This window comes from Notechis scutatus, chromosome 1 (genome assembly GCF_049901735.1).
Source record: "Notechis scutatus isolate UNSWTSFEM ecotype Mainland chromosome 1, rNotScu1.2, whole genome shotgun sequence".
NCBI lineage: Eukaryota > Metazoa > Chordata > Lepidosauria > Squamata > Elapidae > Notechis > Notechis scutatus.
The window spans coordinates 214,429,149-214,452,642 of record NC_142009.1 but is presented as its reverse complement, the minus strand read 5'-3'; the positions used below and the strand labels follow the sequence as shown (position 1 = coordinate 214,452,642).

General features: G+C 41.4%; 1 protein-coding gene and 1 long non-coding RNA gene across 5 annotated transcripts in view; one reads left to right on the top strand and one right to left on the bottom strand.

Moving 5' to 3' along the window:
• Positions 1–23,494, bottom strand: part of STEAP3 (STEAP3 metalloreductase) — a 65,560-nt gene that overhangs the window by 29,084 nt on the left and 12,982 nt on the right. The window contains exon 1 of one of the 3 annotated variants that reach the window (XM_087950152.1): positions 1,486–1,694. The exons of 1 other annotated variant lie outside the window; for it this stretch is intronic. The gene's annotated coding sequence lies outside the window, so the exon portion shown is untranslated. Of the gene's footprint in view, positions 1–1,105; positions 1,296–1,485; positions 1,695–23,494 lie in introns of those variants that run through there. One more of the 3 variants, XM_087950154.1, reaches the window with a different exon arrangement.
• On the top strand, positions 322–10,420 carry LOC148133182 (uncharacterized). 2 transcript variants are annotated; one of them, XR_015746556.1, is made up of 3 exons: positions 331–650; positions 8,193–8,344; positions 9,939–10,420. It is a non-coding gene; the product is annotated as an uncharacterized LOC148133182 (long non-coding RNA). The 2 variants fall into 2 exon arrangements; XR_015746557.1 differs by lacking the exon at positions 9,939–10,420 and having other exon boundaries at positions 322–650; positions 8,193–8,406.

Genomic DNA, 23,494 nt, shown 5'->3' with positions numbered 1-23,494 from the left:
TTTACCTCTGTTCTGTTTACACTCCTTTCATTTTTCTTCCTGTTTGTTATTATAAGCCACCTAGAGCAGCCCCCACGGCGAGATACCGTAGGCAGCAAATAAATTTAACAAATAAATAAATCGGTGACATGTAAAGGTAAACCTTTTTACTGGAAACTCCCCCCCTCCCCGCCAAAGTCGACTGCTGGGGCAAGGTTGCCACAACAGAAGGGGGTCGATATGAAAGCCTATATGAAAGCAATCCAGGTGCCCCGAGTGGAAAACGAGGAGGAGCAGGCGACGGAGTAGCGCTACAAGCGATATACCCCAATTCATCCCAAATAGGTTTCAGTTCGCTCTCACGCCGTCGCTTTAAACGGCACCCACAAACCGGACTCTGCATACACGCTTCAGAAAGCGGAGCCCGGTAAACGGCCCTCTTTTATCTGAACGCCGTGCAGATTATTCCTCTGAAGGCGGCCGGGCGATTAGTCTCCGGAAGGCGGGGAAGATGAAAAAGAAAAACGACTATTTTTTTCCCCTCTCTACCCGCCACACTCTTTGAAATAGGAAAATCACGGCTTTAGTGTATAAAGCGGAGAGAGAGAGAGAGAGAAAGAGAGACTGGCCGGAACTGGAAGGAGAAGCGAGCTAACGTGGAGAGCAGGAGGGTGAGGGGAACCGAGCCGCGTAAAGCGTGTCTCGTAGGGTTTTGAGGAGGGGGGAAGGAGGGCGGCTGGATGCGAAGCCCTTCCATTGAGGGGCACCCATCCATTGAGACCTGCCATTGAGGGGCGCGGCCTGTGGCTCGCAAGGGGACCCGAGGAAGGGAAAGGAGGGGGGCTTCCTTTGGGGCAGGAGGAGGCGAGGGCAGCGTCGCCTTTCGACCGGGCCCTTTCCGGCGCCTTAGGGCGCCCCTTTCCCCCCCTTTTTCTTCAAGCGCTCGCCCCTCGCTCCCTCCCTCCCTCCCTCCCCTGATCTGCCACGCACGGCCAGCAAATGGCACTCAGCCACGCAGCACGAGAAGCCGAGACCGAAGAGGGAGTCTAAGCCCAAGGGGGTGGGGGGGACGCTTTTCCGAGGTTCCCTCACTGGGCTGCCCGCTCGGGGCTGCTGTTCTACTCACCGCTCTTACGGGGATCCGGGGCGGGGAGGGGGGCAGACGGCGAAGCGAGGTTGAAAGTGGGCGCTTTTTTGTTTTTAATTTTTTGTTTTATTTGGCCGCGCTCGCAGGGCGAGGGGAATTAAACACGGCGGACTCCTCCCCCTTCTCCTCCCGCCAGCTCCGTGTTGCTTTCCCCGCCTCACTCCACGAGCGAGCTAGACCTGCCTGATCCTGGCCTGGCGCCCGGTGCATGTGTTAACGTGCGTTGGGAGAGGGGGGGGGGCTTCGGCCGCTGCTGGGGAAGTCCCGCGGCGCGGTCCTTCGCCGCCTCTCCGGGATCCGACGACAACACGCTGGGGAAAGCGGCCGGTGGGTGTCTCAAAGCCCCGCCGCGCTCTTACCTCTTGTGGGGGCGGTGGAGTCTGAGCTCCGGCTCCTGGGATAAAAGAGTCCAAATCCTTCCCGCTTTTTTGGGACGGCTTTATCCGGAGAAACACGCGTGCAAATGGCGAACAACCAGGTTTTAACGCTTCGCCCTGAGGCAAAGCTGGTGAAATAATCTCCCCCAAAGGGAACTAATTATGTCGTTCATTCGACCCAGATCGGTTTCGGTTTGCAACAGCTGTGACTCGCCCTGACGTCTTGAGGGGCCAATAGATCTCAGGTGAATCTACCTCTTTTGAGGGTGAAAATTTAACTTCCCTTTGAGCCCCGAGAGATAAAGGCAGTCGATATTATATAAAAAGTTGTGTCCAAGACAAGGGAGTCTCTAAGTTGATTTTGAAAAAGCTGAGCGGGGCCTGAGCTGGTTTCTCCTCGGGAAGGAGACCACCCAGAAATCCAAGGCTGGAGGGTGAACTCCCAAATTAATATTACCACCACTAGAAGTCAGCATAGGGAAGCCTCTTCAGTCTTGCTCCAAAGAACAGCTACATGGATTTGAGAAGCTCAAATAGGGACTTGAAGCTGGCGAATGCTGTTGCATATTAAAGAAAATCATTCTGATTAATTGTACATGTGGAAACTCAACTGAGATTTACAGCAGGGAGATATTGTTGGTATGTAGTCTCATCTCAGGTTTACTAGTCCCTATGTTTGAGGTCAGCTTTTCTTACAGGGATGTTGTAAAAACAACATGGGGTGAACAATACTGTCTATAATCAAGATTTAAATGGAGCTGGTGATTATACATTTCAAGGGTTCTTTTTAATTGTTAATTACATCAATGTATACAACTTCCCATCCTACATTTATGATTCTGAATTGTAAAAGAATTAAAAACAAAAGCATCAACAATGAGATAAATGGAAGCCCAGGCTGTGTATTTAAAAATGATAACTTGTGCTGTAACTAGACCTTTACACAGTGGACCCCAGAACTAATCTCAAAACAAGCTTAGAGTAACTGGGGAACAGTTTTTCATTTCTCTATTAGGTTCAGCTTCAGCATTTCATCAAGTCTTTTCTGGAATTATCTTTTTCATGCATGACAATCATCATAAATATAATGTGAACTAAAAATGACCACAGCAGGTGGCAGTGCCTAGCTGACCTTGGTTGACTCAGAGCAGAGGTTGCTAATCTATAGATAGAGAAGAAACCATCCTGCAGGAAGGCAACGGGGGTCTCTTAAGTGCAATGTTTCCAAAGCTTGGGAACTCTAAGAAGTGTGGACTTCAACTCCCAGAATTCCTCATCCAGCATGGCTGGCTAGGGGATTCTGGGAGTTGAAGTCCATACATCTTAAAAAGTTCCCAAGTTTGGGAAACACTGCCTTAGTATCAAGGAAGTGATGCAGGCATATCTGTGTAGCCATCATATTTGATGCAGGCTAGCCTGATGCCACAGGATGGGGTCCAAAAGGTCAAAAACATGGTTACAACAATACAGACAAAACTGTTCTTTTTTTACGTACATTAGAGTTTCAATCACCTGGTGGTGGCTGCCATCTTGACTTTTTGGACCATATGTAGGTACATAAGGCATATTTATATAATTGCATATTGTTTTTTTAAAGGCGTATCAAGAGCAAAGCTGGAAAGTGGAACATAAGATGAGAGGAAGACTATAAAGAAATGCAGAGAATGGAAGGAGCTTATTATGAAGCAAGAATGGGAAGCTGAAACAAGGAGGTTAGGCTGAGCAAGGACAGAAAAGATAGAGCAAGAAGATGAAAAGGAGCCGTTAGGTTGGACGTCCCCTTTTCTCCGCAGCTTCTGATTTTCCTCCCACTCTACAGCATGCATACAGAGATCACATCCATAAAGAAAGAGCTCCTTTCTCCCTGTGTATGATCTATACACGTGTAGAATATGCCAGAGCATAAAAATATGCTATTAGTACGAATATACATTCAGTTCTTCTAGGACAGAGTGGGCAGCTAGAGCAACGTGACCTGTAGACTTCAACTCCCGGAATTCCTGAGCCAGCATAGAATTCTGGGAATTGAAGTCCACAGATCATAAAAGTTGTCATAGTTGCCCACATTGTCCTGTACTACGATATTTAGGAAAGGGCCTCCTGCCTGATTCTTTATTCTTGAACAGTAAACATGTTTCCTTGTCTTTGACCTTTTCATCCCTTTCTTTCTCTTTTCCTTTTGGAGAACAGGTATCATGTTTTCCTGCAACTGGGCTTTTAAAAAGCTTCTCTTGCTTTTAATGGAAGAGAACTTTCTTCCTTCAGGCCTAATTGTAGCATGGAGGATGCTACAGGGATCAGAGTCTCAGATCCATTGACACCATCTTTTTTTTTCTCCCTAAGGCAATTAGGATTAGGGAGAGAAAAAAATGGTGTCAATGGATCTGAGATCAGGATTAATTATTTCCTCTCCAATAACAAATTTGTTATATATATATATAAGATTGGAAGTATCTAGGCAACGTTTCGATGAAGTCTCATTCATCATCTTCAGGCTTCTGTCTTCAGCTCTGTGCTTCTCAGAGTAATAACTCTGAGAAGCACAGAGCTGAAGACAGAAGCCTGAAAATATCTATCTATCTATCTATCTATCTATCTATCTATCTATCTATCTATCTATCTATCTATCTATCTATATCTATGGTGTTCGGCTTGGTTCGGGTATTTTCCACGTCATTGTAGTTCTTTTAAAGTTGTAGCAACGTTTCAGCAGAATCTCATCTGCCATCATCAGGCTTCTGTATTTGTATTCTGTATTCTGTATTCTGTATATATCTATATCTATATATATCTATATCTATATCTATATCTATATCTATATCTATATCTATATCTATATCTATATCTATATCTATATCTATATCTATATATCTATCTATCTATCTATCTATCTATTTATATTTATATTTATATTTATATTTATATTTATATTTATATTTATATTTATATTATTTATATTTATATTTATATTTATATTATTTATATTTTCAGGCTTCTGTCTTCAGCTCTGTGCTTCTCAGGTGATCACTCTGAGAAGCACAGAGCTGAAACAGAAGCCTGAAGATGATGAATGAGACTTCATCGAAATGTTGCCTAGATACTTCCAATCTTACGGAGAAAACCCGAATAACCAAAGATCCACATACAAATACCATGAGAACCTCAGAAAACAAATTTATATATATATATATATATATATATATATATATATATATATATATATATATACACACACACACACACACACACACACACACACACACACACACATATATATATACACATACATACATACACATATACATACACACACACACACACTGCTCAAAAAAATAAAGGGAACACAAAAATAAGACATGCTAAATCTGAATGAATGAAATATTCTTATTAAATACTTTGTTCATTACATAGTTGAATGTGCTGACAACAAAATCACACAAAAATTATCAATGGAAATCAAATTTAGCAACCCATGGAGGTCTGGATTTGGAGTGACACTCAAAATTAAAGTGGAAAAAACACTACAGGCTGATCCAACTTTGATGTAATGTCCTTAAAACAAGTCAAAATGAGGCTCAGTAGTGTGTGTGGCCTCCACGTTCCTGTATGACCTCCCTACAACGCCTGGGCATGCTCCCGATGAGGTGGCGGATGGTCTCCTGAGGGATCTCCTCCCACACCCGGACTAAAGCATCCCCCAACTCCTGGACAGTCTGTGGTGCAACGTGGCATTGGTGGATGGAGTGAGACATGGTGTCCCAGATGTGCTCAATTAGATTCAGGTCTGGGGAACGGGCGGGCCAGTCCATAGCATCAATGCCTTTGTCTTGCAAGAACTGCTGACACACTCCAGCCATAGAGATAGAAAAACGCCCACACAGCATGAATAAACGAGATGATACATCCCACCTACCAGCCATTTGGAAACCCGCCCTCATTAACAAACGAGTACCTAACACGAAGAATGACACCAGACCCACACCCACGAGGGCCACACAAGATGCTACCACCACACTTCCACGTAGAAAGCAGACTCACACCCAGAAGACGAGACACGACCACGGACCAGAAGCCGTACCGCAGCTGCATCACTACCCGCTTCAAACCCCTCCGACCCATACATGAAGAGAACTGATGCCCACCATGAAGATGTGGCACGACCACGAACGTGAAGCCAAACAACAGGATCACAGCTCACCAGCTCAAATCCCCCAGTAACTAAGACTAACCTGAGCACAACCAAGCCCCCATTTGAACAGAACATCCCCCACAGCCAATCAGAACACAGCCAAGCCCCCACCCAATCAAGTCACACCCCCACTAGCAGTTAAAAGGAAGAAGCAGCTGCAAGCTCACATTATTCCGAGAAGCACAAAGCTGAAGACTCAAGCCTGAAGATGACGAATGAGACTTCATCAAAACATCGCCTAGATACTTCCACTTTTACGCGGGAGAAAACCCGAACAACCAAAGATCCACATACAAATACTCACGAAAACCTCAGAAAACATGTATGTATGTATGTATGTATGTATGTATGTATGTATGTATGTAGAGATCTTAGGCCCCAGGTAGACTAATGGTGCTGCCTTTCTGATTGCTTTGATTCTCAAAAACTCTTCAATGTTGATATTTTGAAAGGATTCAAACGGGGAGGCAATGGCTCCTGGTGTAGGGAGTTTTAAAAGGGGATTTCTGAAGAAAGAGCTAAATGCACTTGCCAAATTTGGAGATGGCTTTTGCCTCTCCCAAGGTTACTGCAAGTGATAGAGTAGCACCTAACATCTGGGCCTTAAGTCTGGTTTCATTAGCTGAAACTTCCCTATTTAAATTGAGGTTGTGGAGTTCTCTGCTTTTCTTACTTTGTTTGCATTCAACACTGAAAGAAGAGAAAGGACTGAAAGAACATAGGAAAGTGCACTTAGGGTAATAATGATTTATTATTGGTGGCTCCATTGTAGGTGATCTTTTACTCATTCCTTTGGTCTGTAGATTTTAAATCTTTTATAACCTGTTTTTGCTACGTGACCAGCCCATTTCCATTCTTTTACTCTCTTTATGATATCGTATACTTTTGTTTGTTCTCTAATGCATGTGCTTCCTATCTTGTCTTGTAATGCTGAGCATGTATTTTTTCCATGGCTCTTTGCACCACTTGTAGCTTTTGTATTGATTGTGAGGTTAGTGTCCATGTTTCACCGGCATATGTTAGAGCAGGTAGCACACACTGTTCCAAAACTTTTCAGACATAGTGGAAGATTGTTCTTGAAAATTATGCTTAGCTTGCCGAATGGCTGCCAACCACATTTAACATGCCATTCAGTGTCCTTTATTATATCACCTTCCATTCAGATCTATTGGCCAAGATATATGTAGTGTTCTACCGTGTTTCTCACAAAATAAGGCCAGGCCTTTTTTTTTTTTGAGCCCCCCCAAAAATGGGTAGGATGTCTTTTGGGGGGGGGGGTGAATTAATTTCTCCCCCCCCCCCCACGCACCAGCACCATCTCCAACAACAGCATCTGAGTCACTCCCGCTTTCCCCCCGTCCCCGTAACAACAGGAAAAAAAAAGATTTTGAGCTACCTGGGAGCGCCACGCGCTGCGTTTTGGTTTAATCCCGAGCGGCTGGGTGGGCGTGAGAAGAGCCGAGCGAGCGTCTCTGCTGCATCTCTGCAGCTGCTACCCTTGGTGCTCCAGCCTTGGGCTCTGCAAGTTTGCAAAAGTCCCGGTGCGCAGCCCGTTCCTGCATTCCAAGCGCCCAGGTCGAGCTGCAGCTGTCCCTCTCTTGCCAGCGCTGTCTCCAACAACAGCGGCAGCAGCGGCGGGAACCGTGGAAGTTACGGAGGCAGCTCCCCCACCTGAGAAGCGGCTGAAATGCTTCCATGGTTCCTGCTGCTGCTGCCGCTGTTATTGGAGACGGCGTTGCCGAGAGAGGGACAGCTGCAGCTCGGCCTGGGCGCTTGGACTTTTGCAAACTTGCAGAGCCTGAGGCTGGAGCACCAAGGGTAGCAGCAGCAGAGACGCTTGCTCGGCTCTTCTCACGCCCACCCAGCCGCTCGGGATTAAACCAAAATGCAGCACACGGCACTCCCAGGTACCTCAAAATCTTTTTTTTTCCTGTTGTTATGGGGACAGGGGAAAAGCAGGAGTGACTCAGATGCTGTTGTTGGAGACGGTGCTGGCAAGAGAGCCACCAACACCGGTGGGAACCGTGGAAGCTACAGAGTCCTGAGAAGCGGCTGAAACGCTGCCAGACATCCACGCCGACGCTGCCCGCCTGCTGACCCGGGTAAGGGAGAGGTAAGGGAGCCCTCTGTGCTCCACCATAATTGGCTGTTAGGAGCGGCTGATGCCCACGGGGCACTCCTAATGGCAAGTTCCCCCCCGCCTCCCCCCCATTTCACATGTTTTAAACTAGGCCTAAATTTGGGGGGAGGGGCTTAATTTCATTTTATGCCTAGAAAACATGCTGGGTCTTCCTATTGGGGAGGGCGTATTGTTGGAAAAACACGGTACATCTAGTTCTTCTCCAGATATATATTAAAAAATATTTATTTGGTGAATTCATTAAACATAACCTGTCTCTTTTTCAAGTTTATTTTTAAGCCAAACAGTTCTCTTGCTTTGTGTTTTGTATGTGTTTGCTCTTCTGGGTCTTGTAAGAATAAACAATATCATCTTTTATAGGCAGGTGGACCAAGTCAATCATAGAATGGATCCCACCTGATAAAAAGCATCCACGAAGGAGACCTAAAACAAGATGGATCGATGACATCAGCAAGTATTGCTTGCTCAATTAGCAAAAGAAAGCTCAAGACTACATTGGCTGGAAACCAGCAGTGGGTGGACAATGGCTAAAATGATGATGATAATCTCTTTTTAATAATGACTGTTTTATATATTTGCTGTTTTTATTGACTCTTGTGTGCTGCTCAAAATTGCTTCTGTGAGAAATAAGTTATAAGGCTTCTTTATATACACTTCTAACATAGGCCTGCAAATATTTTTTTAAAATAAGCCCCTCCAGCTGTCTTAGCTTGTTGGAAAAGCAAAAGAGTTCTGAAGCCTTTAGGATAAAACAAAACGTAGAAAACGATTGCAAATAATTTGCTAATTATAGTATCACAGTTCAGAATAATATTCTACCATCTCCTGTCTGCAATGAAAGCTAAAGCAGGAGAAAAGAACACTGTCAAACACTTAAGCACTTCAGGGTGGTTTAGAAATAGAAACTTTTAGACGGATGGAAGGTTGATTGTACTGAAGGAATGCCTTCTGTTTGTAGTATTAGTGCTGCTGCTACTGTGTGTGTGTGTGAGAGAGAGAGAAGGAGGGAGGGAGGGGGAGGGAGAGAGAGAGAGAGAGGGAAAGAGAGAGATTATACAGTGAGTTGCGGTCTGTTTTTTACCCCTTGCATTCTGAGTCTTTATTGTGCTTCCTGAATCAAATGCCCTCTAGATCAGGGGTCACCAACCTTTTGGACCTTAGGGACCACCAAACTCATAATTTTAAATGCCAGGGACCACTAATATGTATTTTGACTGATGGTGGCTTGCTGACGAAAAAGAGAGAGAGAGAGAGAGAGAAATGATCTAACCTCTCTCTCCCTCTCCTTCTCCCCTCCCTCTCTCTCACACACACAGGCAGGGGTGGGATTCAAATTTCTTAACCGGTTCTGTGGGCATGGCTTGGTGGTCATGTGACTGACTGGACATGGTTTGTATGTAAATATTATAAATATTTATGTAAATATTGAGTTTTTTTTATAAAAAAGAACAACTTTTATCCAAAATCAGGCCAAACAGGCAGGCAGATTGAGTTGCTCACAGAATCACAGATTCATTCAGAGATCTGTGTTTCTGCCATTGGCTACCTGAGTCTGTCACATAAAATTTGCTTGCAGTGAGTCTGCACTGAATAATAGACGCTTCAGTCCTAAGGGAGGTTTGGCTCTGCTTTTAAGCAGATCTAAAGATTAGCTAGAAAGCAAGAAATCCAACAGTTTCCTGCTTTCTAGCTAATCTCAATCTCCCGGCACAGCAGAACAAATGATGGTCAGAAAAAGGAGAAATAGCAACTTAGCAGGCAAGTTTGCCAGATAAGGAGTGAGTGGGCAGGGAGGGTTCCCGTGGGACATGTGGGCGGCACAGCCTTGTATTCCCACACAGCCTGGATTAGTTGCTTTGTGGGGTGCTCTGGGGATGACATTTCTCTGTGGACCACCAAAATTTTCTCGCGGCCCACCAGTTGGCGACCACTGCTCTAGATGTTCTGGAATTAAATTTCTCAGAATTCTCAGCCGAGCACTGTTGCCTGGAAATTCTGGGAATTGTAGTTTTAACCCATCTGGGTACCACCAGGAGAAAACTGAGCTAGATGTACGTCTGCTGCCTACTGAGCTCTTTGAATTGAATAGTATCATTTCTATTCCAGATCCCATTTTAAAATACTTCCTTCTAGAAAACGGACAACAAACTTCCCTGCAAGTATAGGAAGTCAGCAAAACTACATGAACATTGAGACTGAAATTTCCTCTAGGATACCTGATGTACTACCATAGCTTTCATCCCTACACCAAAAAGAAACATTTATAAAGCATATTGTTGAAAAAGATCACTTTGAATGGTTTGGTGTACTCTCACGCCTCATTCTGTGAGAACCAAGCTTCAAACCAATAGCATTTGAGAGACCAGAAATGGGCGAAGGAGAAGGGTTCACTGACACTGAGCTGATTATATGCAAAATCCAGTTTGCAGAAACCCACAGAGAAGAAATAATGATGGGTGGATTATGCTGCCATCAGCATGCTGTGACAAGATAGCACCAGCTTCTCTTCCTAAACTGGAGCCTGAGACAGGCTTTAATTTTCTATTAGCAAGCCCATTTTATATTGCAGATATGTGGCCTGTTTCTGTGGGGGGTGTTAGGGATAACATTGTTTTACCCTAAATGTTTTGGGTAAAGATAATAAAATGATGAATCATGGTTTGTTAGATAAAGTGTATGTGACTTTAAGCTAAAGGAATGTAATTAAGGGTGCAGCTGTAAAAGTACTATATAAGCAGCAAGGCACTCTCTGGCTCTTACTGGCTGGCTTATTGAAGACTGAGTTCTTGCTGAAACAGGGAGTGAAGAAGTGTGTTGATATTTCTCAACGGAGAGAAGATTGGACTGATTTATTGTAAGTGTACTGACATTGGCTATTCAACACGGACTTTGCAAATAGAGTATCCCTGACAAGACTTGACTGAAATTGATATATGACTACTGGACTGTTTACATGACTATGCTATAATTCTTAAATGGAATAAATTATAATTTTGATAGCACAAGCGTATCTGTATTTTTACTGCGTGTTAACTAGAAAACTTATCTCACACATTTACCTGTCTTCCTATCTGACTTCACTGCACGTTCTGTTTAGTTTGTTTTCCTTAACACCTGTTGGGGAATCCAGACTTAAGGGGGGTGAAATGTTTTTTTTTTTTTTAAAGCATGTTGTCAATAGCCAGTCCTTTACAGGCCCTGGAGTGCCAAAAGGTATAAAGACAAATAACAGAATTTACCCTAGCAAGACTGGGAGAATGCTTTTGATCTGAGAATAAGATAAGTAACTTAGATCTTTGCTGTTCCTTTCCATTAGATCCCAAATGCTTATTATGTCAGAGCGTTTGAAGCAGAGGTGGCATTCAGCAGGTTCTGACCAGTTCTGGAGAACTGGTAGCAGAAACTTTGAACAGTTCAGAGAACCAGCAAATGCCATCTCTGAAGCCACGCCCAGATTAATTGTTTTGGGGGAGTGCTTTGGGGGGACATTTATCTGAGGACCACCAACATTTTCTCACGGACCACCAGTGGTTCCCCGGCCCACTGGTTGGCGACCACTGGATTCAAGGACTGTCCCGGCTTAGGAACCTAAATGATCCTAATCAGTTTCACACTACTAGAAAGGACTTTGTTTGCCTCCAAAGTGGCTCCCATTTGCATTCCTTTCATTTAGATTGCACTCTTTTTTGTTAAAAAAAATTAAGTTTGATTGTATTTATTATCTCTGTGAGATCGATCTACTCACAAGGGGGGAAAAGGCCGATTTCCCTAGTTACATCTTTTAGTTCCACAATGCAAAGGGATAGTACTATATAATAAATTTCCCTTTTATTTGCCTGTAATATTAATGGGTTGTGTGAACCTTCATTCTTACAATCCATCGACAGTAGGGGTGGGAGGCCAGCTAAAGATATCCCACTGGAAGATATGTGGTTGGCAGTGGTAATATCAAGCTGCAAAGCAAGACAAGATGTACAGCTTGTAGGTTGTATAGTCCTAAAGGGTTTCTAGGAAAGAAAACTTAAGACCTCCAGCTATTCACCCTACAGGCTCAGACTTGATGCTGTAGCATGTGGAAGTGACCTTGGGAGACAGGAAAGAGCCACAGCCAACCTGGCAAAGAGGCCATTTATAAAAATGCCTGGAGAGATCTTCTACCTCTCTGGAAGAGTATAAGAGACTTGCCCCATTGATGTCAGTCTAGTGAAGTAGTCCAGATGAATGAACACCCAGATGAATGAATTCTAGTAAGGTTACAGTAAGGGAATCTTGCCAGTTTCTTCCATCCTTTCTCCCCATCACCTTTACAGCCCAAGAAACTAGAGATGATCCCTTCTGAGACATATGCAATGCCTACATTCTTGCTGTGGGCTAAACTGCCTCTTATTTGACCCTTGCCCTGGCTGTGGATCTTCCCTCTGTCCCCCAAGGTCATTTCCACATACCATTGCAGACACATACACACACCATTTAATAAAATGAAGGTGCAAGTGTTGATTATCCAAGCTGTAATATTAACCTCATTAATATTAACCTCAGGATATTTCCAGAAGAGATTTTGAGGGTATAATCAGCCTGTATCATTTCTGGAATTTTACTAAGCGTTTAACAAAATTGGGTTCCATTCATGAAATTACCATATTTCTATACTTCTTTTGCCACCCCCCCCCTCAAACAAATAAGAAGAAATCAAGTATAAGCACAGCGGAGATTAATTACTAAAGATAAAAACTTTCCACCCAAAGGATTTTAGTAGCTATGGTGTTGGAAACTATAACAAGCATACTTTGTAGTGAACAAAATCATTCAAATATGGCAAGGTTCACTCTCCCCTATTGTGATGTCATAACAAAAAGATTATAAACTTTTGCTCTTTTCTCTAAAGTTGAGATTTGCAGAAATATCCCATAACAGATTGATCGATATGTTAATTGTGGGACTAGAAAAAGTCATTCTACATCTGCAATGTAATATTTCTCAGGGGTTAAATAGTTGCAAGCTGGGTGCCCCTGTTAACCTATTTTAACTGCTAGTAGTGCTGTAGTAGCACCAGAGCAAATGATTATAGATGTACTCGGTGGGATTCAGCCAGTTCGCACCAATTCTGGAGAACCAGTTGGTTAGCTTTCTGAGCAGTTTGGTAAACTGGTTGTTGGAAGAATTCATTAGAGCAGAGAACCAGTTGTTAAATTATTTGAATCCCACCACTGGATGTACCCTCTCCATTCCTGTACAAAGAAGCTATATTTGATCCAGGATTTTATGAGACATATTAGGCGAATTTCAATGCAATGACTATGGTGCTGAAATTTCAGCCGCTCCCTCATTTTATTTATTATTTTAAAAGATGCATAAGCTATACAAATGAAGTCAATCTCAACAGGACATGAATAATGTATTTATCCTATAATGCCAGTGGCATTGCATTCTTTCTTTTTTAAAAGACCCTCTGGTCCCTTGATTCAGGGTGGGGTCAGTGTGACTAGTTGGAGCTGAGTGTTTACTGGCCAGATGCTCTTCCTGATGCCTAAGCTGAGTTCACAGCAGATATTTCCTCTTGGTTCCCTGGGAGGGAAACACCTGCCTGCTGCTACCTAAATTCGAATTCCTCACCTTCTGAGTGGAAGGAGAATATAGGCCACTATGCCGCTCACATTGCATTGTTTATTTAGTTCTAATTTTCTCAACCTCTATCTACTCTGTTTTCTAAGTGTTCTTCACTAACAATTAAATATCATACTTACTCCAAGATTCTGCTATAGAACCAGAGTTTTCACGCATTTCAGAATCACAAAGGGATTTACAAATGAGGTCCACTATTAAAACCCATACTTTACTCCAGGAAATGGAGCATCGTTATTTACTCAGCACGAGAACTGCAGATGACTATGATTTGGATATTTGCATAAATATAAAGGAAAATGTTTGTTTCCTCTTTTCCCTGTCCCATTGCGTTTATGAAAATGCAGACTGGGGAAGGGGCCAGTTTCATGAAAGCCAATAAACAGAACAGATTAGAGCTTTGCTGTTTTTATTTTTGGCTGCTACCCTAAAATCACTTTCTAATCTTGGAGGAATCCTGGCATTTAGTCAGGCAGCCTGGGGACAAGGGATGAAGGGCAGTCTGTTGGCTGGCAAACTAAATATATAACATGGCCCGATGCCTTGTGGATGCCTGGACCATGGGAGCTTCCAGCTAGTACAATCTGCCGAAAAATGTCAGGTCCATGCAGAATAAGCATTCAATCATTCCTTCAACCAATCTTCTGAACAGCTTCTTCTTACCTCCTGCTCTCAGTTTCTTCCTGTCTTATTCTTTTCCACCCCTCCTCCTTTCCCCATCTATCCATTAGTCGATCAGATTAGAGCTGGAAAGGGACCTTGGAGGTCTTATAGTCCAACCCCTTGCTCAAGCAGAAGACCCTGTACAATTTGAGATAAGTGGCTGTTCAGTCTCTTCTTAAAAACCTCCAGTGATGAAGCACTCACAGCTTCTGAAGGCAAGCTGTTCCACTGGGTTAATCGTTCTCACTGTTAGGAAGTAGCCTGAAGAGGCATTCATTTTGTCAGATATCTGCAAATTAGTGGGGGGAGGGATCAAGCTTAAAAGGAAATGAAGGAAAAATGTTGGAATCAGAAATGGGAGTTCAATGGAATAGCACTCTTTGCTATGAAAAACATACCCAATGTTTAAGTAATGTGTAGTTTGAGAGATCTTAATTTGTTTAAGTGACAGGACATTCTAAGAACTGTAGCAGTCTTCCACTAAGGAGCTTGGAACATCTGCCTTTCTAGATTGCAGCAACTTGTTCTGAGATAAGCAGAACATGCTCTCATCTGCATGACCTCCTTCCCTGATGTAAGGAAAGCTTACTAACCATGTTACAAACAGAGCAACCCTCTGGCATGCATTTTTATGGTATGGGAGAAGTAAAATACATGGGTATTTTCAAAGACATATGGTCAGGAATGCATTGTTATTAGCATGGGGAAAAAACTAGAGAACAACATTATATTAAGATTCCAGTCTGCCTATCAATAATGGAAGCATTTATACACCCAAATGTTTGGAAAATGGGAACTATTGCTAGATATAAATATATTCTAAATGAAAAGGGTGAGCTCAAAACTAAACGAGAACTGAATGAACAAGGGCTGGAAATGCATTGGTATTCATATATGCAAATACAATCAAGATATGAAAAAGATATTAAAGCTGAAGGATTCATAAGTTGACAGAATTGGATAAAATATTAACAGGAATGGAAGATAAGTTGATTAAAAGATTATATTGCTATTTACTAGGTGTTAAACTAGAAAAAGAACAAGTTAAAGAAACAATGATAGCATGGTCAAATTCTTTTGGATATGCTATAGAATTAGATAAATGGCAGAAGCTATGGTATAGGAATTATAAATTAACAATATCAACAGCATACAAAGAAAACTTGTATAAGATGTTTTATAGATGGCACTTTGCAGCAGCAAAATTAGCTAAGATGTTCAAAGATAAATCGGTTAAATGCTAGAAGTGCCACCAGACACCTGGAACATATTACCATATGTGGTGGTCTTGTATAGAAGCTAAAAGATACTGGACAAAAATACGCACACGGTTGGAAAAAATGATAAAACAACATAGATTTGAAGCCTGAAATATTTTTATTAGGAATGGTACCTGAAGGTTTCAGTAAAGAAAAAACATATTTAATTATACATGTATTAACAGCAGCCAGAATTGTATTTGCTCAGAATTGGAAAAGTGATAAGATAGAGGGAAAAGTAATTGAGAAAATATTTGAATGTGCAAAGATGAACAGGTTAACATTTGTAATCAAAGAAAAAGAAGAAATAGAATATTATATGGTATGGGATTTATTTTATCAATGGTTGGAAAATAAAACAAATTAAAATGGACCAGATGAATATATAGAGCAATAAGTTAATAATAGGTATAAGAAAATGTGATTATTGTTATATTGGCAAGAAAAGTATTAATTATAATGGTTAAGCACAAGATATATATACCTAGTTGACACACAGTAGAAATGAAATGGAATTATTGTAAAATATAAAATTAAAAACAAACAGAGGAACTATGCTATCTTTGACCTGCTCCCAACTCATTGCAAAGACAAGCTCCACCTGTCGTTGCTTGTGCCACATATAAGACCACACAGCACAAGGCCTGCTATGTGGTCTGTCTGCTTGCCTTTATTTCCTTCATTTCTCTGCTCTGATTGGCTGAGCTGGACTGACTCTTCCCTCTGGTCATCAATTGTTGTTCTCTATGGTCATTTTATCCAGGGCTTCTGGACTGATGAAATGCTGGTCTCTCCTTTCCTTTTTTAAGAACCAGTTGAAGTTTCTCCTTTTGATCCAAGTGAATGGGAGTTAGATAAAACCCTTCCTTCCTTCCTTCCTTCCTTCCTTCCTTCCTTCCTTCCTTCCTTCCTTCCTCCCTCCCCTCCCTCCTCCCTCCCTCCCTCCCTCCCTCCCTTCCTTCCTTCCTTCCTTCCTTCCTTCCTTCCTTCCTTCCTTCCTTCCTTCCTTCCTCATTTTAAAAGGTGAAATTGACAACAATTCTGCCAGATTCCTGTCTAGCTGGGGCAAGAGGAAGAATGATAAAAAAACTAGGTATATTTTCTCTCTATTTCTCTCCCTCCCCTCTTCCTGTGGACTTAAAAAAAAGGGTGAAATTGGCAAGATTTATTCCAGTTTCTTCTGCGTGAACTGAGGTGATCTTTTCTCCACTACCAGTGGAAATATGCAATGGGAAAGTGTCATACGCATGAAGGGGAGCCCATAGAGCTGGGCTCTTACAAAAGGTCTATCAGTGGAAACCATACATGCTTAAAGAACCCTATAGAAATATTTGCTTTCCTTGCACAGGAGCAAAGGACAAAGACTAAGGAGAGTCCACCAATGGTATGCTAACTGGTAACTATGTCTGAAGAAAACACGTGGCCAGTTTCATTGGCAAAGCTTGAAATCCAAGCATTAATTTCTTCAGATGGCTTATTTCTAACTGGTATCTACACTTAAGCAGCTAAAAGAGGCCATGTGAAATTGTCCTAAAATTCAAAGATTCATTTTTTTTTGCAGAATATATTAATATATTAGCACATTGTGAACATGTTGGCTGTTGCTAACATTATTCCAATTTACTTAAAATATTAAAAATCACCATGACAAAAGAAATCCAAAGGAATTTGGTTCTAAGAATATAACGTGATCGATTCCTGTACCTCTCTTGCTGTTTAAGTGTGTGGCAAAAAGCCTCAGCCACAAACACCTTCCCAGTGAAAATACACAAAAGGGTACTATCAATCTTCAGCAATTCACTGAGTTACATGGGGGATTCCTTATCAGAAGTATGTCTTCTGTGAAGTGAGCGATATAAAAAAAGACTAGGTTGGGAAGAAGGCTGTCCACCCACCCATGTTTGGGATGGGGAATTAAGATAAAAAATAATTCAGAGGGAAAGGAAATGCAATAGTTACAGTGATAATTGCCTATTGAAAGTAGCCATTTTGTAAAGATCTGAGAGTGAGCAAATATATGGAAGGGAACCAAATAGAATAGACTGCTTTTGTTTTGTTTTGTCTCCAGGCAGCGACTCTTGAAATCTGTGTGCGGGAACAATGACAGGTAAGTCCTGGCAGTGCTTAACCCATTTTATTTGCAACATCAGAGGGCAAAGTCACAATGAAAGGATTTGACAATTGCTGCATAAACTCTGCCGGGGAAATGGAGCAAGCCCCTTAAATTGGTATCAAACAATTTGGTGAAATAGGTCACGAACTGGCTTCTTGTTTCAGTTCAGATTCAGTTTAAGGGTGTTTCTTGAAGATGACATTTCCTTAGCCTGCAATACAATTATAACAATTTGTGTGACAGAGATGTATATCTAACATTCTCACTACAAGCTGAAAGGAGCTGAAAGGATTCTGTTGAACATAGCTGGAATGATCTTTCTGATCACCACCTAGTGGATGGCATGGAATTAAAAAAACTTTAGAACCATTTCAAGAATGCCTTTCTTGGTTTACTCGAAAAAAAAGAAAAGAAAAGAAAGAAAGAAAGAAAGAGAAAGAAAGAAAGAAAGAAAGAAAGAAAGAAAGAAAGAAAGAAAGAAAGAAAGAAAGAAAGAAAGAAAGAAAGAAAGAAAGAAAGAAAAGAAACAACTGTTGAAAATGCATTAGTAAGTAATGATTCTGGCTTATTCACCTATAGTTTCAGGTGATAGCTGAAGAATTCATTACCATACAATGACTACCACTTAGAGATAGTTTCCAAAGAGATTAGACAAATTCCCAGAGGTGGGATTCACATAATTTAACAACCATTTTGCTTAGTGCAGAACCAAAAATGTGAGCTAGCGTGAGGCTTCAAACACACAGTGATTTCATGTTCATGGCTTCCAGCACACCTTCTCGGGCGGCTGCGGTGAGTAGAGTGGGCGAGATGCGGAAATCAACTGGGCTGTGTCGGTGGGGTGAGCAAGCCAGAGAGTGAGATATATAGGATGGGATAGCACTGGGGTGGGCGGGCAGGCCCAGCCGTTGGTCAGAACTACCAGTATGGGCAAACCGGTCAGAACGGGCAGTAGCCCACTACTGCAAATTCCCGAAGAACAAAATTCTTATTTGCTGGTATCTTTTATTATTAATAACAATGTATTGATTTGTATGACACCCAACTCTCAATGACCCTGAGTGACTCTCAACAACCAAGCAAATAAATTACAATAAAATCAGTAAAACATCAAATGTAAGAACAGGGGTCTCTCTTGAACTCTTCCTTGCCAGGTGGTTGGAAGAAAAGTCAGTCTTAATGACTATCCTAAACAACAGCAAGTGGGGAACCATCTGGATCTTGGGGACACCTCATTCCAGAACACAGGTGCCATTTCAGAGAAAATGTACTTACAAGTTCTGAAAGAAGACATTGTTTAATCAAAGCAATCCTGAGCGTGCCAACCTTACAGGATCAAATTGATCAGGCTCTGGGAGAAACACTGACTAAAGGAGGAGTAATGAGGTGTGCCAGAATGGTTCCAGTGGAGGAAATTTCATAGACCAGACTAGTGAAGCCTTATCTACTGCTTCCCAAGGGAATGCAGCCAATGTGGTGAGATTCTTGTAATACAGGTGATCAACAATAAAGAGACTAGTCATGAATTTGTTCTGGTTCCTTGTGCCTGTCACAGTCTCCTGCATGCCTGTTTTACAGGAGACACAACATGATTGCTATTGTTTCCAATAGAGCCAGTATAAGACACTACAGGGAATCATAGTGCTTATATCTTGTTGATAGCATTCTTAAAGCACCAGATTGCCAATACAGGAACAGCAATGTGGGCTAACAAGGAATACCTGGTGGACTCAGTTCTTTGGTGGCCAGCAGAATGGCAGCAATGCTGGAGCTGATGTGATGCTTGGAGGCAATAAAGATGCCCCTATTGGAGATGGGCATGGTGAATTTACGATACTGGTAAATGCTGGTAAGCTGCACCAAGGCTGCTTGTATGTTCTGTACTGGTCATTGTATGCCTGTATGTCCTTGTACGATCTTCAGGCTTGACCCACCCCAATTGAATATGATAAGCATGGGGGCTCATTTATAGAGCAAAGGCAACATATATCTGTGACTGATTCCCCATGATGGTCTTTCTTGAGCATCTAGATATTGCTTCCTTCTAATCTGATTAGAAAGATGAAGGAAGAGCTTGCTTAATATCTCGGAACCCTTCTGCACAATGGGTGTCAATGGAGGAAAGACAGTAGTAATTAGGATCAGATCAAAGAGAACAAAGGAAAAGAAATACCTTAATAAACCTTAATAATAAAACAAAGACATCATTCTGACCACTGTATGGTAGCACAGTGGTTAGAATGCAAAGCACTACAGGCTCCTTCTGCTGACTGCCTGCTGGCAGCAGTTCAGCAGTTCAATTCTCACCAGCTCAAGGTTGACTCAGTCTTCTATCCTTCTGAGGTTGGTAAAATGAAGACTCAGATTGTTGTTGGGGGCAATATGCTGACTCTGTAAACCACTTAGAGAGGGCTGTAAAGCACTGTGAAGCAGTATATAAGTCTAGGTGCTATTGCTGTTGCTATTAATATCATTTTCAAAACAAGACACAAGTTGGAAGTAGGGGTTGAGCCATTCGAATCGGGAAGTTATCTGTGCTTAATCAACAGCTTCTTGTTTTCAGAATTTACTCTCTAGTAAACATATTTAGGCCCACAGCCTTGACTCTACCTACAAAGGAATAAGTCCACTGAACACAATGTAAATTAAATAAGACTGAGGTTTACCCAGTTACTCTATTTTAACTCTATTCTTAAAGCAGGAATGGAAAGTCTTCATGCTTTGGCCACGGCAACTTTAGAGCTATCATTTAATTTAACGTATTATGAGGCTTATAAGTAGCTGCTTCTCCCAGAAATCAAGGTGCCCCAGATCCATTCTGGAAGTTTTGATTGATGCCAATGGTGTCCTAGACACAGGGCAGTTTGGCATGCTTAGCAAACTGCAATGTATTATTTCTGTAGGCCAAAATGGATTAAATTAGAAGAGTTACAACAATAGAGCCTTTCCTCTTAATGTGTACACTTGATGAACCTTCCCTGCAGGGATAGCAATGCAGTTCATTCTTTTAGTCAAAAAAGACACAATTGTGTCCAAACCTTGCCATTCTCTGCAAATGATAAGAAAACGTGCTTATGGAGAACCTCTTCACAGGCCAGAAAAGTCTTAACACATCCCCTAGAAGCTGTTCACACTTCCTTAGGGAAAATCATCTTCACTTTGAAAAGGATGAGATGAAATGGCTTTTTAAAACAAAACTCCCTGAAACATCATTTAATTAGCTCATTCAGTGAAGTGGTCACGGACGATTGGTGAAATATTTTGAGCAAAGAAAGAAAGAAAGGCAGCTTCTTTGGAAATTGCTGTAAGCTCGTACAAACAGAGAAAATATACGGAGAGCTGTGCTGCCACAATCGGATACCGGGGTCATTGAGAGGAATGACCCCAAGTTCATCAGGTAACAATAGTGGATGATAGAGACATTGATTAGGAGGTAAGCAGATGCAACCAAGTGTGTCTCTGGAGGAAGGATACAGTGATGGATGACACGCCTCTCAAAACTTCTGGTAGTTTTGGAGGAGACCTCAACCAGATAGGGAGAGCTTCATTTTGTAGAAATCCACAACTGTCCTGGCCATTGATGTGAATTGCGGGAGTTGAAGACAATTGAAGGGCACCCCAACTTGATGAATGTATTTCATTTTTTCTTATATACACTGAGAGCATATGCACCAAAGACAAATTTCTTGTGTGTCCAATCACACTTGGCCAATAAAGAATTCTATTCTATTCTATTCTATTCTATTCTATTCTATTCTATTCTATTCTATTCTATTCTATTCTATTCTGTTCTGTTCTATTCTGTTCTATTCTGTTCTATTCCTATTCTATTCTATTGTATTCTATTGTATTCTATTCCTATTCTATTCTATTCTATTCTATTCTATTCTATTCTATTCTTATTCCTACTCCTACTCCTACTCCTACTCCTACTCCTACTCTATTCTATTCTATTCTATTCTATTCTATTCTATTCTGTTCTGTTCTGTTCTGTTCTGTTCTGTTCTGTTCTATTCTATTCTATTCTATTCTATTCTAGAAATGATGACATAGTTCAAAGACAGACCTCGGTTTTAATTGTCATTTTTTGAATGAATGGATTAAACTTGTGTATTTATTTTTTTGTCTATCATCTGAAACCAGAAGGATTGTACGTGGATTACAGAACATACATATAAAATTCAGGACAAGTCAATATAAAAACAAACAAATAATAACTTAAATCATCAAAGGACAAAACAAGAAAACTTTTTGGGGGAAATGCACACTTTTGCATGATATACTACAGTTGACTTCATGAAATACTACCGCTGTGTGACAAACATCTAGTTTTGGGAGGTGACTATAAAGATCCCTCAATGCATCTAATGAACTGAGCCCCTTCCAAGAGACCTGAAAAGATGGAATTCAGGGTTGGTTTCTCCCAAACAATCTCTTCCATGTTATCCCATTTATGCACATTGCCAGAATTGAACTTGTTCCAGTCTGGTCATCTATGGAAGACCTGCTGAGAATCTCTCTCCTGCTACCCCAACCCAGAACAGAAGAAGTATATGTGGAGGCCAAAGTATTAGACTTTCTTTCCCCAAAGAGATATGTCCATAGCTAGTTTTGCTGCTTCTTGTTAAAATGACTAATACAGGATATTTGAGCGTTTTGAGATTTTGTAGATTTTCTTTTTTATGTAGCAGGTCTCACAAAAGGGATTTGTATGTTTCACTGCACAAACATCTTCCATACTAATTAAATGCATCTGGCAAAAAGAGAGTGAATTTCTACTAGAAAAGCCTAATTCCTTGAAATTAGATAGAAGAGGTGTATGATTGGAATCCAATTTGAGTGTAAACTGAGCAAAAGTTTTTCCAGTCAAATTTTTTCACTGACCTCCTAAATTGAACACTTTGAGGCATCTTCTTGAAAGCAAGATTTGTAAACTAAAGTATCTTTGGTTCGGGGAAGAAAAAAGAGATTTAAATTAAGTGTTGAATAAAATTAGGCCATGCTCTGAATTTACAGTTCAGAGAAACATAGGAAGCTAAGAAGATCACAATAATAATTCAATTTTATTGAAAGAGTAGATGAAAGAAAAATGAGACTAGAATATGAAGAACTAATTTGAATTGGTAGGGGAAGAAATCGCCTGAAGAAAGAATTGAGAACTTTGAATATTGCTATTCATTCCACTGTGGAATTTGACTACAATTTTCACAACTGAACCTTTTCTTCTACACTGAAGTACCAAATGTCTAGTCAATATTGAAGGATGAATATGCAGCATCTATTGAAACTACTTTCATCTTTGCTATTTATTTCCATGGGATTTTTCTCCCCCATCAAAACAACTTATAGTAGGAATGTGAGATACTTTTTTCAACAAAGGACAGAATTTGGAAATAGGTTGATATTTAGGCAGCGATGAAACACCATATTTTGTTTGGCTGTCAACATATTTTGCAACTTCTTCCTTTAGACTCTATTCCCTCTTATGTTGCCTTGGTTTGCAAAATATGTTGCAGCTATTTGTTGGGGCCACAGTGCGAGATAGCAATGCTTTTGTTGAGCTAAGTGAATATAGTAGCAGCTGTGTTTCTACTCTAAGCCAGGGGTCACCAACCTTTTGGACCTCAGGGACCACCAAACTCATAATTTTAAATCCTGCGGACCAGAGACCCTGGGAAAATCCCCCAAAAAAGTCTGCAGGAAAATTCCCCATTTTCCTATCGATAGATCATTCTTTATTTGGGATTGCAGGATACCATCTCCAGCTTTGTTCTCGGGGGGGTGGGTGGGGAAGAGAGAGACTTTTGCCTTCATGCAAGGAAAGCAGCAGAAGTCTTTCTTTCTCTGCCCCAAGTTCCATCAGAAATGAGTCTTTGCTGATGCAGAATGCCTTGCAGGATGCCTTGCAGGGTCCCAAAGAGTCATTTCCGGTGGAATTTGGGGGAGAGAAAGAAAGACTTTTGCTTCTTTCCTTGCGTGCAGCCAAAAGCAGAAGAAAGTAGTGG